Source organism: Anser anser (genome assembly GCF_964211835.1).
Source record: "Anser anser genome assembly, chromosome: Z".
In the NCBI taxonomy this organism is placed as follows: Eukaryota; Metazoa; Chordata; class Aves; order Anseriformes; family Anatidae; genus Anser; species Anser anser.
The window spans coordinates 61,308,882-61,321,469 of record NC_139723.1 but is presented as its reverse complement, the minus strand read 5'-3'; the positions used below and the strand labels follow the sequence as shown (position 1 = coordinate 61,321,469).

General features: G+C 40.4%; 1 long non-coding RNA gene across 3 annotated transcripts in view; it reads left to right on the top strand.

Moving 5' to 3' along the window:
• Positions 1 to 1,362: 1,362 nt before the first annotated feature.
• LOC310889770 overlaps positions 1,363 to 12,588 on the top strand; it is a 50,056-nt gene continuing 38,830 nt past the window's right edge. For 2 of the 3 annotated variants that reach the window (XR_014576787.1, XR_014576788.1), the window contains exon 1: positions 4,594 to 4,971. This is a non-coding gene — a long non-coding RNA (uncharacterized lncRNA). Of the gene's footprint in view, positions 1,506 to 4,593; positions 4,972 to 12,588 lie in introns of those variants that run through there. The other variant, XR_014576786.1, reaches the window with a different exon arrangement.

Here is a 12,588-nt window from a genome sequence, read left to right as displayed (position 1 = left end):
CTGTCACACAAACAAATCCCATGTAAAGTTTAGTTATCTAATGTCAGTAGATAAAAACACACACACACATACACACACAGCCTCCAAACAAACAACAACAAAAGAGAAAACAAAGTTAAGCACAAAACAGCCTGTATGAGTCAGAAAAAGAAGGCACAGATTCAAGTTTTAACTGTGAGAACAAAAAGCTTTCAGAGAGACTGTCATCTTCCTAGATGCAAAATGCATGGACTCTAAACTGTAACATTGCTGGGAACTCAAATGAATCTTTTGCCCCTTCCCCTTACTCACAGGGGGCATTGTGATAAAATGAGAATACTGTGTATGCTTTACAAAATAAATTTATCAACACCTCATATCATGGTTTGCAGCTGCTGAAGGTCTGGATTATATTCAAGAGATTGTAGGAAGTCATGCAAAACAAATGTGAAAAAGTAAAACAAATGTTTTTTCCAGTGTTACCCATCATAGCAGTGTTTTCATTTCAGTGCTGCCGTCTTGCTATAACCCTGGATATGAACTTGCAATCAAATGTGTGCACATGTGTGCAGCAACTTGCTAAAGCCTTTGCTGATAGACAAGCACCAGTAAATGTTCCTGGGCTGGTTGTGTAGAGTGCTGCTTGAGCAAACTCCCTGCTTGTGGCTGAGGAAGAAAAAATGTTGCATTTCTCCCAGACTGGCTCCTCTACACTGGTCACCCCATTCCCTTCAAGCTTCCTCAGTTCCATCCTGGACATCTCTTCCTCTCCTATAACTGATATTCCTTTTCTGATTCCCCATGCTTACATGCCATTTTGAAGCATGTCAAGATATTGTAAAATATCATAAAATAATCTGTGCCAGATAAAAACACAACTCATGCACAACAATTTGTGCATGGAATTTTGTCTGCTCTTCAATAGACTTAGAGGTATTTTGAGTGCACTGGGGAGGCATTGTGTAGTATGGGCTGTCTACAGAGACAGTTCGGAGAATAAAGATTTAGCTTTATTCTCTCAGGGAGAGAGAAGAGGAGCCCTGGGCTTGGGGAAGATTGTTCCTGGGGAGAGTGGCCCCACCACTTATGTTTGGATGGGGAGAATCGACGGTGCAGGTCTCCACAGACTCCCAGGAGTGCTCTTTGCAGGCACGGACCTTGACAGTGATCATGCTGCAGTAAATTAACTGCTGGGTTCACCCAGAGAAATCAGGAGTTCAGTCAAAGTTCAAGAGTTGTCCTCAGTCAGCCAGGGTTCTCCTGGCATTTTCAACAGGATTTTGAAGTGTATGACTCTGAAGTGCTCTAATCACAGGAACAGGACAACAGGAAACCTCCTCTCAGGAGAACTGGTCAGTGGGAAGGGCTGGCTTAACAGAAGTAAACAAAAATGCTCTAATTGTCTGAGCGGGAAAGTGGGAGGGAGAGCTGGCAGTTCCGTGCTCATTGAGACTGCTGAATGTCCCTAGGAGGTCAGAAGAGTGTGATGGGATCTTGGTGTCCTGCACCATTTTCATGTTTATCTCGTGAGTAATCTTTTGTTGAACTGCTGGATCCTCTGCACTCCAGGAATATGTAAGCTGAGCAACAAAATTACAGCTCTGTCTGGTCCTTTTGTCATCGCACTGAGAGATAGCCCAAGGGCCTGACAAAATTGGTTCCAGTGTCTTTTCTCAAATACTCAGATATATAATTTCTCCTTTTCTGTCCTTTTTTTTTTTTTTTTTTTTTTTTTTTAAGATGGATATAGTATATTTGACTGTGACTAGAATTCGGCACTTATATTAAAAGTAGGGACTATATTTGTGTAAGACAAAAAGCAAACAAGCCTAATTTTCCATTGGGTAATGCCATAAATGTGTTTGCACAGTGAGTGCTTAAAAGTACACTGTGTTCCATACAGACAAATAAAATACATGGCCATGCCTGAAGGAGTAGAGACCATAGCTTGGTTTTATGCTGGGCAGGTGTTTTCTATCCTGGCTGCATTTTAACACCAGCCAATTTAGCAATAAAAAGCTCTTGAAAACTCAACAGCACAGTCCAAAATGATGAGCAATTTTCATTAGTTTGAGCTTAAGCATTTTTTTCAGTATAAATTTCTTGGACTGCTGAGTAGGAGATAGATCCAAAAATGAAACAGAATAACGCTTCTCTCCAGCTCTACGAAATCTCTGTCGGGGCCAAAGGTTTGAGTGAATGTATTATATGAAAAAACAGCTTTCATCTAGTACAGAAGCTCTATTGTGCTTCAGAAAGAGTTTTGGAGTCATCTAAATTTTTACTTCTTACCCATGAGTACATAGCCTCAAACAGCTTGTTTTGAAGCTTGAAGTCTGTAATCACAACAGGTCAGGCCAGAATTGTTCCACCGGTATGGATATATGTTTATTTTTGCTTTAAATTGTAACATCAGCCGAAAAATGAGAAGCCTGCCTAAAAGGTTATCAGATCTAATGCACTTTTACTGGGATAAGGAGGAAATACAGCAGTGGTAAACAAATATAAGAACCTATTGTGACTGCGGCTTAGAATCACCAGGAGACCAATTAACACCTTTTTGTTAGGATTAACCATTATGATGTTTGCTGCAAGAGCCTTAAATTGGTACTTTCTTGTAGTTCAAAGTGTGACTACATTGCAGTTACAAGGGAAGTAGAGATCAAAGCTCCCAGAACAAATAATTACATGAAGGTAAATTCCATCTGATGTAGGAAGCTGCAGAAGTCTCCAAAGAATAGCAAATAGTCTGGCAGGGAGCAGCGTGTAGGAGTGTGAGCAATACAAAAGGGAGGCTTTCAAAGGGAAAACGCCTCCCCTCAAAATGATGGAGTGAATCGGCTGGTCTGAAACCATTTCGCTGTACGGGGCTGCTCTTTGCTGTGTCAGCAGTTCCATTAAGAAGCTTTATTTTCGGAGGTTCATCACTCAGATGAACCAGTGCTAATACGTGGCATAGAAAGTCTGTGTGGGGTCTCTTTCTTTGGCTGGGAATTTTAAAGGTAATTAAGAAGGAAAAAGCCCATTGTGCTATATTTGGTGACTGTTTTATTTTCTTGATGTTGGTCCTATGCCCAGGAGGGGAGGTTGGAGGGTGGGAATAATGGAATTCCCCTCGTTGCCTCCATGTTCCTCTTGAGGCCTTTCAGTGGTGGTTTGCCAATGAGAAACTCGTATTTAAATAAATAACTCTGGAATTAATTGAAGTCTCAGCTTTGATGTACCATGTGTCTAGATGATACTGTCTCTAATTTAGACTCTGGGCCTAAAGTAGAGGGGAATTTCTTTTTTTTCACCTAAAATACGTGAAAAAAAACCTCAAGCCTCCAGGCCATAAGTAAACAGTTATGCTGTTTTAGTGGTTTTCTGAATGAGTCATTGTTTTATTTATTTATTGAATTTTGCTGAAAAACAGCAATGAAATGGGTAAATGACAGCTGAAGAAGTCAGCTCAAGTTAGTATAGCCTCAAAGAATTATGGGTTATATACGGAAAAAAAAAAAAAAAGCAAAATTTCAGGGAAGCTCAGACTTTCTATTCTATCACTTTCAGAGCTTACTATTTCTGTGTTATTTATTTTTCCCAGCATGAAGGGTGTCAAAATCTACCTTTAAAGTAAAGGGTTAAAGTGGAGGGAAATGTGTAGTGGAAGGAAAAATATTTTGAATTTTTATGTGTATGAGTGAAAATTATACAGCATAAATGTACCTGTCCTGAAAATGAAATAAATTATTAAGACCTCTATAAATGACACTGCAATTACTCTCCTTCTAATTAGAGGCTAGGAACCTGTAATTCCATAAGCAGCCTCCTCCTTATTCTCTTAGGTTATAAAAGATGTATTCCTTCAAAGGCTGGGCGTCATGGAATAATAAGTTAACATTTCAGTATGGCATTGACTCACCTGTTTTCTCTCAGCTTGCATTCAGCTGACCCCCTGTATTCCTGTCAGCTCCTAAGGCAGATAAAATATTTGTCATACAATTAAATATTTATTGTGTCCTGAGGGTATTCTGAGTGAAATCTGCACTGGTTTAGAAAAAGGTGTGTGTTAGCTGAACTGGGCCAAAAAGCTGCACTGACAGCCTTCTTGCAGCTCAGTTCAACCTCTCTTCAATTTAATTTAAACTGCCAGGCATCAGTATAAATACTACTACATACAGTGCATTTTTAATGCCAGAGGTTTGAAGCTATTTGAATAGTACACTAGTAAAGATGTTGCTACATTTTCCCAATGCATTGTTTAAAAGAAAAGGATCTAGGCCTAGCTATTTTTCTTCCCCTCCCACAGGCAACACAGGGATTAACTGCCACCTTCTTCGTCAAGAGACAGATACCTTCTCTCCCTCCCCAAATTCTTTTTTTCCTAGTGGAAAACTGTAACTACAATACTGACTGTAAAGTTAGCATTCATCAGAATGATTTTATTATTAGAAAGAAATGAACATTTTTCTCTATTTACTTCATTTCTCTCCGTGAGCTGCTGGTGTGTCCCTGGGGTTATGCGGGTGCCGCTTGCCTGGGGGATGCTGCTGAGGGAAGGACAGCACCTGAGTGTGAGGAATGGCATGTGCCCAAGTCCCTCCTAGGGAAAAACAAGCATGTCTTCTTCCCTCTGCCATCTACAAATCGAAGTGAAAGGAGAGTGTGAGGCTGTGTGCTGAGGCCAGCCGCAGCACCCCTTCCACCTTGTCAAGCCTCTTGTCCCATGGCCATTCTGGCAAGGACATAGCATCATCCTTAAAAACTAGCGTATAGACCCACCCAAAAATGCTTGTGATGCTCATGAGGTGAAGGCCCAGCCTCCCTGTGCCCAGCATCACACGACCTCGCCGCGGAGCCTCCAGCCCCACCATGGGGACACAGCTGACTGGGGTGAGAGAAGAGCTTCCCAGCAGCTAGTTGGCACCAGCAGTGAGCAGAGGGCTCCTGCTTCTTTCCCTCGTCTCCGAGTGCAAGGCCATTTCTAAAACCAGCAAATCTGGTGTTTAGGTAAGTCTGATGTTTTGACACCGGCTGACAAAAGCCAGGAAACGAGCACTTTGCACTGACCCTGGGCACCTTGCTAACTCCACCGTGTTTGTTTTCACAACAGCCTGAGCCAGGGACTGAATTTAACTTACGAATTTCCTGGCTTTTGTCAGTTTGCCTTACAGCCATAACCTGGTTTGAACGTATTTCTTTCTGTATTTAATATTAATGTTGGAAGTGCTATTTACAATAGCCATCTTCTAATGAGTGGGAAACAGTACAAAGCCTTTCTGGAGGGGGGACATAAAGTGTTTGAAATTGGTAACAGGCATGGGGGCTGTTGGCAGAGGATCACTTACAATAAGTGATCTTTTTGTTTTTACTCATTAAGAGGTCAGTTTCACTAAAAAGAATAGTTTTTACCCTTTTAGATGCTCTTATCACACAAAAAAAAGGCTATTATTTTACTTGCTGTCTTGCAGAAGCAGAAAGGAAATTATTTGTATCAAAGCAATTGTGAAGAATGTCTTGAAAGACCATTTGGAAATAAAGAGTACAGTTGTTAGAACATGTAAAGGAGAAACTCTTGCTTGGTTCACTTTGATGAATCTGACCATAGCATCTCTTGATGTCTCTTTTTCCCTCTGTTTGAGGTCTGAATATAAAAGCCTGCAATCCTCTTGGCAGTTAACAGGAGACTCATTCTCACATGAGTTGTGCAAAATTCATGCTTCCCTTGAAGCCAGTAACATTACTCACAGGAGATGATTTCCCAACAGTGTATTATCACAGAACTCAAGCTTCATCTAGAACAACATTTATATAGTCAGTGAAACGGTCTCACTTCATTACTCATTCTAGAACAATTCTCTGTAGTTACAAGTGTGGTTGTCTAAGAATTTGAAAAATTAAAGGGAGCAGGCAGAAAAAAAATTTATATGTCATCAGAAAAAGTCTGGAAGAAGACAACTCGGAATGACTCTGAGTTATGGTTTCTCAGAAAGAGTGCTGAATGCCATGGGTGCTGAGTCACAGGCACTGTGACCTTTCCCTGTGCTAATGAACCAGGTCCTGGCATGCTATATCAAGTACAGTGTATTCACTTCTGTATGATCTTTTTTTCTCCTGTGATGCATCCATAGGGCACGTGTGTGTGTAAGAAGTGCTCCCTGTGCAGTTCTTCCACCTTGTGATTGAACTAGGTGTTTTTTGTTTGTTTTTATTGTTTTTTAATCTATATCTGTTTACAGCTGGAGAAGAACCCTTCTGCCCTTTGCTGAGGTAGTTATAACGGAGATGCTTTGCAGAGAAGTGATTTCTCCCCTCTTTTCCCAGTTAACATAAAGCTCTTGCCTAAAAAGCTTAGTGAAAGAACCCCCTGCAGCTGGCTCAGTTTCCCAGTGCTAAGTGACCTGCCTCAGCACAGTCATCCAGCCCCCTGGCCTTTCTTCTCAGGGCTTGTTATGCGCTGCACAAATTCAACTCATGTTTTCATCTGGCACAGATTATTTCACGGTATTTTACAATATAGTGACTGTTATTGCAGGACACGGAATGGTCGATGGAGCCCCCATGTCTCTGCTTCTGCTGTTATCGGTGCTCGCATGCAGCAGCAGCTTGGCTTTATCTGGGCCCAGCGGTGCGGGGGGCACCATGCCGCAGGCCCTGTGTGAGGCAGCGCTGGGCCTGGGAGCTGGCTGGGCCAATTTCCCAAGGGATGGAGGGTTTTGTTCTCCCAAACAGGCATCCTGAGGCATTGTGGAAGCCTGGCAGGGCAGCGAGCTGACACAGGTCTTGACACTGCCTGGAGAGATTGTGCTCAGACCCTGGAGATAGAAATTGTCATTTGCTTGTTAGCCTCCTGCTGGCAGAAGCTCTATCCCCCTTTGTTTTGAGCTAAAGGTTCCCTTTCTCTCTCGCAGCTCTTAAAGGTTTCTCCATAAGAACAAAATCAGGGGTTGCTCCGCAGAAGAAAAGGGTTTTTGAACAATGGGTAGATGTACAAAGGGGTGAATGACAGGCTTCGGCTGCCTGACAAGCAGCTGGAGTGAGGGTCCTTTGAGTGTGCAAATAGAAATCATTGTGCTGGGTGTTTGCGGAGTTACTTATTCATTAGGTCTCTTTTCACTAAGTTAATGAACTTACGCAGCCTGATCCTAGTTCTAATTTAGCTGGTGTCAGTCATAGTCCTGCAGAGTCTGGGACAGATCTCTGGATTTCTAAACTAACCCCGAGTGTTACTCAGGCCACTACATTTTACTTGCATACTGGCATTTGGCTGAGGTGAATGTCTTCCATTCTTCTTTTCTTCAGAAAGGCTTCTGGGCTTGACTTAAAAGCAGAGAGAGAGGAGGATCTACTTGTCCTCCGATAGCTTGTTGAAGTTAACAGCCCACCTTTTTTAGACTTATCTTCTTTAAGAGTATCTGGCTTCACCTGTTAGCTATTGTTTCTTGCAGTGCTTTATCCAACCAGCTAAAAAGTGCTTTAGCATCCAGCACTGCTCAGACTGTATCAGAACCTTTCACAGTTGTATTTTTTAAACAGATTTGTGATTCTTTCCAGCTTCTTCTTCAGTTTTCCAATGTCCCTTTCAAACAGAGATAGCTGAACGCTGCACAGTATTCCAGGGTGTTGCTACTGGCAGTGCTTCATACCCAAGGAAATTTTGTAAAATTTTATTTACTCACCCAATTAGGGTGAGTAAATAAAAAAGTAAAAGGGTGAGTAATAAAAAAGTAAAAATTGTACATTCACAATTCACAATAGTATTAAATTAACCAGGATACTGAGGTACCTCTGCACAAAAGGCTTATGTGATTTCAAAGTGCTGTTGATTTTGAATAGGAAAAAAAATAACAGCCTTATTAGTCTAATTTTCTTTAGGGTTCAGGCATGTTCACCTAGGGTTTCTACTTCAAAATGTGTAGGTAATGTGAAATTTGTGTCCAAACCAAGAGCCAAGAGTTGGAAAAGCTTTGAAACAAGCAAAAGAAATTGTGCACATTCAAGCAGAACCCTGTAGAACTGCTCAGTACACAGTTTACAGCTTCATCTCTCTGTGTCTCCGTCTTTGTTTTCCTCTTGCAGGTTTGATTTCTTTTTTTTTTTTCCTTGTTCTGTCAGTTTATGACAAACCTGTATAGTTCCTGGTATGCAGGGCATCCTAGTCAGTCAAGAGCTATCTGTAATTGCAACATGGACATGTGGGGTCAGATCATGGGTTCACTCTGACCTTGAGACTGTCCACAGAGCTATTGCATATGGGAGCTGTGGGGCTGGATGCATCCGAAGAGTGTGTTGAGGAGATGATGTGGGGTTCTGCTGCACTGTTCCCCCTCCAGAATGGTACCAGAGGAGAAAGTTGCCAGGTCAGATTAGGCTTTGCATGCACTTTGCCTGCGGCTTACTAATCACACTTTGGTTGTTAAATTAATGTAGTCATAAGGGTTTAAGGAATACTTTCCCTAGTTCTAACCATTATTGATATTACTGGAAGGATGTTATATTTCCAAAATTACACAAACTTAAATGAGAAGAAAGATGTTCATATGAGAATTGGACTGTCCAGGAGGAGACTGCATCTGTCTGTATTCAAATTCAGCTTATATTGGTAAGTATTTCCAGTGTTAACAAGCCAAGTGAATTGTACAAAAGCTGCTGCAAAATGATCATCAGAGCTGATAATAAGTTCATCATTCTATTTTCTTAATATTTCAAATTGGAAGAAATACAACAAAATATTAATTTTGTAATTGGAGGAAACACAAAAAATCCTCTGCTGACTTGACAGCAATTGTCTCACCACTCTGTGTGTGAAGATTCCTTAGTACTAGAAATATCCTACTGGTAATTGCTTCAGCTCCTGTACTTTGTAATGTCAATTAATCCATTAAATGGAGTATGTAGGTTTGGTCCCTGTGGTGTCATAGGGGAATGATTATAAAGTGTAGATGATAGAAGGATTGTAGCATCTGAACAGTGCATACAAAACTGGTGCTGGACAGGGAAGAGTTAGTGAAAGCACATAATTGAGGTAGGAATGCTGCTCAGCTGAGGGCTAATTGAAATGGCTTCTGCTGGGAGGAACAGGTATTGGTTGAGAAGTGGAGGCAACTTGTGACTTACCAGGGCCTTTCTGTGACAATGTAGGCATGGAGAGAAAGAATCTTGTTTGCTCTACCTTGCCTGTTGGTACTGTGAGATATTGATGTAACTCAAGCTGAGTGTTACAGGTGACTCAATGTGAGAGCTACTTGTGTCTGGAAGGAGGAAGACTTTCTTCCTCTTTGTCTCCCTCATGGCTACATACTTTCTGTTCTTGTTTTATTTTTGTCCCTGAGAGTCAGTTTAGTGCACTCATCCTGTAGAACATTAACTTAGTCATCCCTCACGCACTCCAGAAAGAAAAAAAGTAAAGAGTTCTCCACTGGGTTAGCAATGTGAATCAACTCGGGAGGGACTCTAACAAAGTGCCAAGGAAGTGGAAACTAGTGGACAAAAGCAGGATGAGAGAAGGGAGGAGAAAGAAAGTGGGGGTGACAGGTGGTTCGGCATCTCAGTATGCTCTAATACCTATTTGAGAATCCCGATGAGTGCAGTATGACAAACAGAGATGCTGAGCAAAAGAAGAGGGTCCAGCTCTGATTTTAGTTGTGTTTTAGTTATTTCAGATGTTAGCATTGAAGTTCTCAGCCAGAGATTTGCATCCGTGGACATGGTTGCTGGTGGCTGTGTGGAGAAAAATTGAGGTAAGGTGACTAAAGATGTCGAATTACCATGGGACTTTGTAGAGGCTGAACTTGTGTATAGGTGCCTGAGCTCTCTTACCAGATGCTTGCTGTATGTCTTAACTCTCCAAGAGATGAATTGATTGGTTCTGGTGAGGCCCTTGTATGTGGCTGAAGCCTTCTTCTGTATAGAATGTTAACTTTGTCAAAAATCCTACTCTTCCTCTTATTTAAGTAGTAAATATAGCTGAATAACTTTTTCAAATATTTTAAAGTGTGCATATAGGGTCTCTTCTAATGACTATTTTAGTAAGTGTCGTGATGAATTGCATAGAGTGTACTGAAATAACTGGTGCTGAAGAGCAGCATCTACACTATGTGCATTTTGTATTATCTGCCTATGTATCTACTATCTATCCATTTATCAACTATTTGTCTGTTTATATTACACTTCTGAGAAGATCCACTCTGGTCCTGTGAGCTGAAAGCCCATTTTTGCTTAAAGAGTACTAGGTATGCTCTCAGAGTGTAGCCTCTAGTTTAGTTTCATCAAAAGGGATCCAGTTCTCATGCCATGAGACCACCTGAAGTGCAAATCAAAATACCGTTGGTGGGGACTATCAGGAGATTTGTTTCTGACATGTGTCTTGTGCACACTAAATTGCTAACGTAGCTTCTTGATGATGTTACTTTGGAAGTTAACATCAGTAAATATAGTTAAAATTACTTTCTTTTTCTGATGCATTACAATGTCTTGTTTTAGAGACAGTCAGGAGCCCTGGATCTGTTTTGCAAAGTATGTCAGTTGTGGCTATGGAGGATTAACATTTGCTACTGCAAGACTTCAGGCAACATTTGGGATTTGTTGTAGTACATGGTAACCAACAACATATGAAAAGGTCTCCAGACTTGGCTCCCAAAAGATAGGCTTCACTGAGAGGAGTCAAGATGGAGTTTAAATATAAGAAACAGAAATACAGCCCTGAAGGAACTTCTCTGAAGTCTCCAGCAAAGCTGGTGAATTGTCTTAAGAATCCAGAGCAACTGCCTTTTTACTGAGCAGTATTTTATAATGACATAATTACACAATTCTTGCTGGAATACAGTGGGATGTTCTGCCATGATTTGGATCACAGTGTGAGCTGACTAATGAACCAGGAGTCAGAAGGGATCTGCTGGTCAAGGAGTTTCAGTAGAAGAACCCTATTTATTTTCAATAAAAACAAGTATTGGTTTTCTTTTTGAGGTCCTCAAGGAAGGAAAAGAAGGGATCACACAAGCCTTTATGAAGTTACTACAGTCTTTATGTAGGGTGTTCATTCTTGGTTATAGCTCTCTGGACTTTACTACATGTACAACAGATACATTTGAATCATTAATTTCAATGTGATCCTTAATGTATTTTTTGTCTAAAAGAGCAGCACAAGAATACATTGATATAATCTGCCTATCATCTTGGTACAAATGGTTAGCTTTTTGTGTGTCTAGATTTTTTTTTGTTTGTTTTGTTTTGTAGTATGACATGCTATTGATGTCTTCAGGGTATCTCATAAATACATCATCATTGGCATTAGTGCAACTAACTGAGTTTCATTTTGTTATTTTCTATTCTAATTCTAAGTGTTACACTGTTTTCTCTCCTCTCGGGCTGACATTAATCACTTCAGGAAACACTTTGCTTTGTAGCCGGAGGCCCTCTGTATTGCAAGTGTTTAGCCAGTAGTGATCTGATAAGCTTAGTGCTGAAAGTGAAAAGAGGTTTAATTTATCTTGAATATTGGCTAACAAACTGTTAAGATTTCTTTTCTTTTTAATACATAATTTCTATACAGCTTAAACATCATATAGAACAAATATTCAGACCAAAACGTGACAAGATACAGTTAAATTAAATGTTAAATGAAATACATTACTGAAGTCTTTTTTTTTTTTTTCTTTTCCCTGCAAAATGCAAAGGAAATCTTGTATAATTAGATCATCATGTTTGCGTCATACTATCCAGTTTTCATATCAAACCATCCAAACTGTGTATTAATACACTATTTCTTTAGCTTGACATTCTATGCAACAGCATATGCTTAGAACTAAACTTAAGTGTCAGTTATGATATTGAAGTATGGGGACAAATGTATAAAAAAAAGATGATTGGCTTGAATTCACGCATTGCTTTGATTCAGGTAAAACAAACAAGGCCCAAGGAAAGTTGAAGTGGAAAGCTAATTACAAGCACAGGCAGCCCTTGTCAACCTGACATATAAAAGTCTATGAATTTTCATGAGTCCTGGTTTTTAAAGCTTTTGATGATTTGTGTTCCTAAACCTTGAAAGTATTTAAAATGCTCAGATTTTGAGACAGCGTATCTTATGTTATGTTATTTTTAATTTTTTTAAAGATCTCCAAATCAAGCACCCAAAACTTTGGTTCTGTTCATTCCAATGACCAACCTGTTTTTGTTATGGTTGTTGTTGTTTGGTTTGTTTTTTGATTCACGTTTATGTTAAATGTACTCACTGGCAGATGCCTGACTCATTTCTGGAACCCTGTCCTTGCCCAACAGAAACCTTACTGGGTATGGGTAGAAGAACTGTTGTGTGACTCAACATAGAGGAGTGGGGAACCCAGGGCTGTAATCCTGCCTTAGTCAGAGGTGTTCCCATGAAGCCTAGTTTCATTAATTGACTAGACTGGTCTTTAAATGGGATTAATTATATGGACCTAACTTCTAAAGCTTGCTGAATGTGAGAAGTAATAAGGTGGGTTATGGGAAATGCATTGGTGGGCAGTGGTTTAGGATGTTTATGAACCTTTCTCTGGGCTACAAAGTGGCTCTCATCTAAGAAGTTTTAACACAGCACTGCGCAGCTCCTTTTATGTCTATTTGTCAATAAATGGGCTGGCTTGCTCTGCC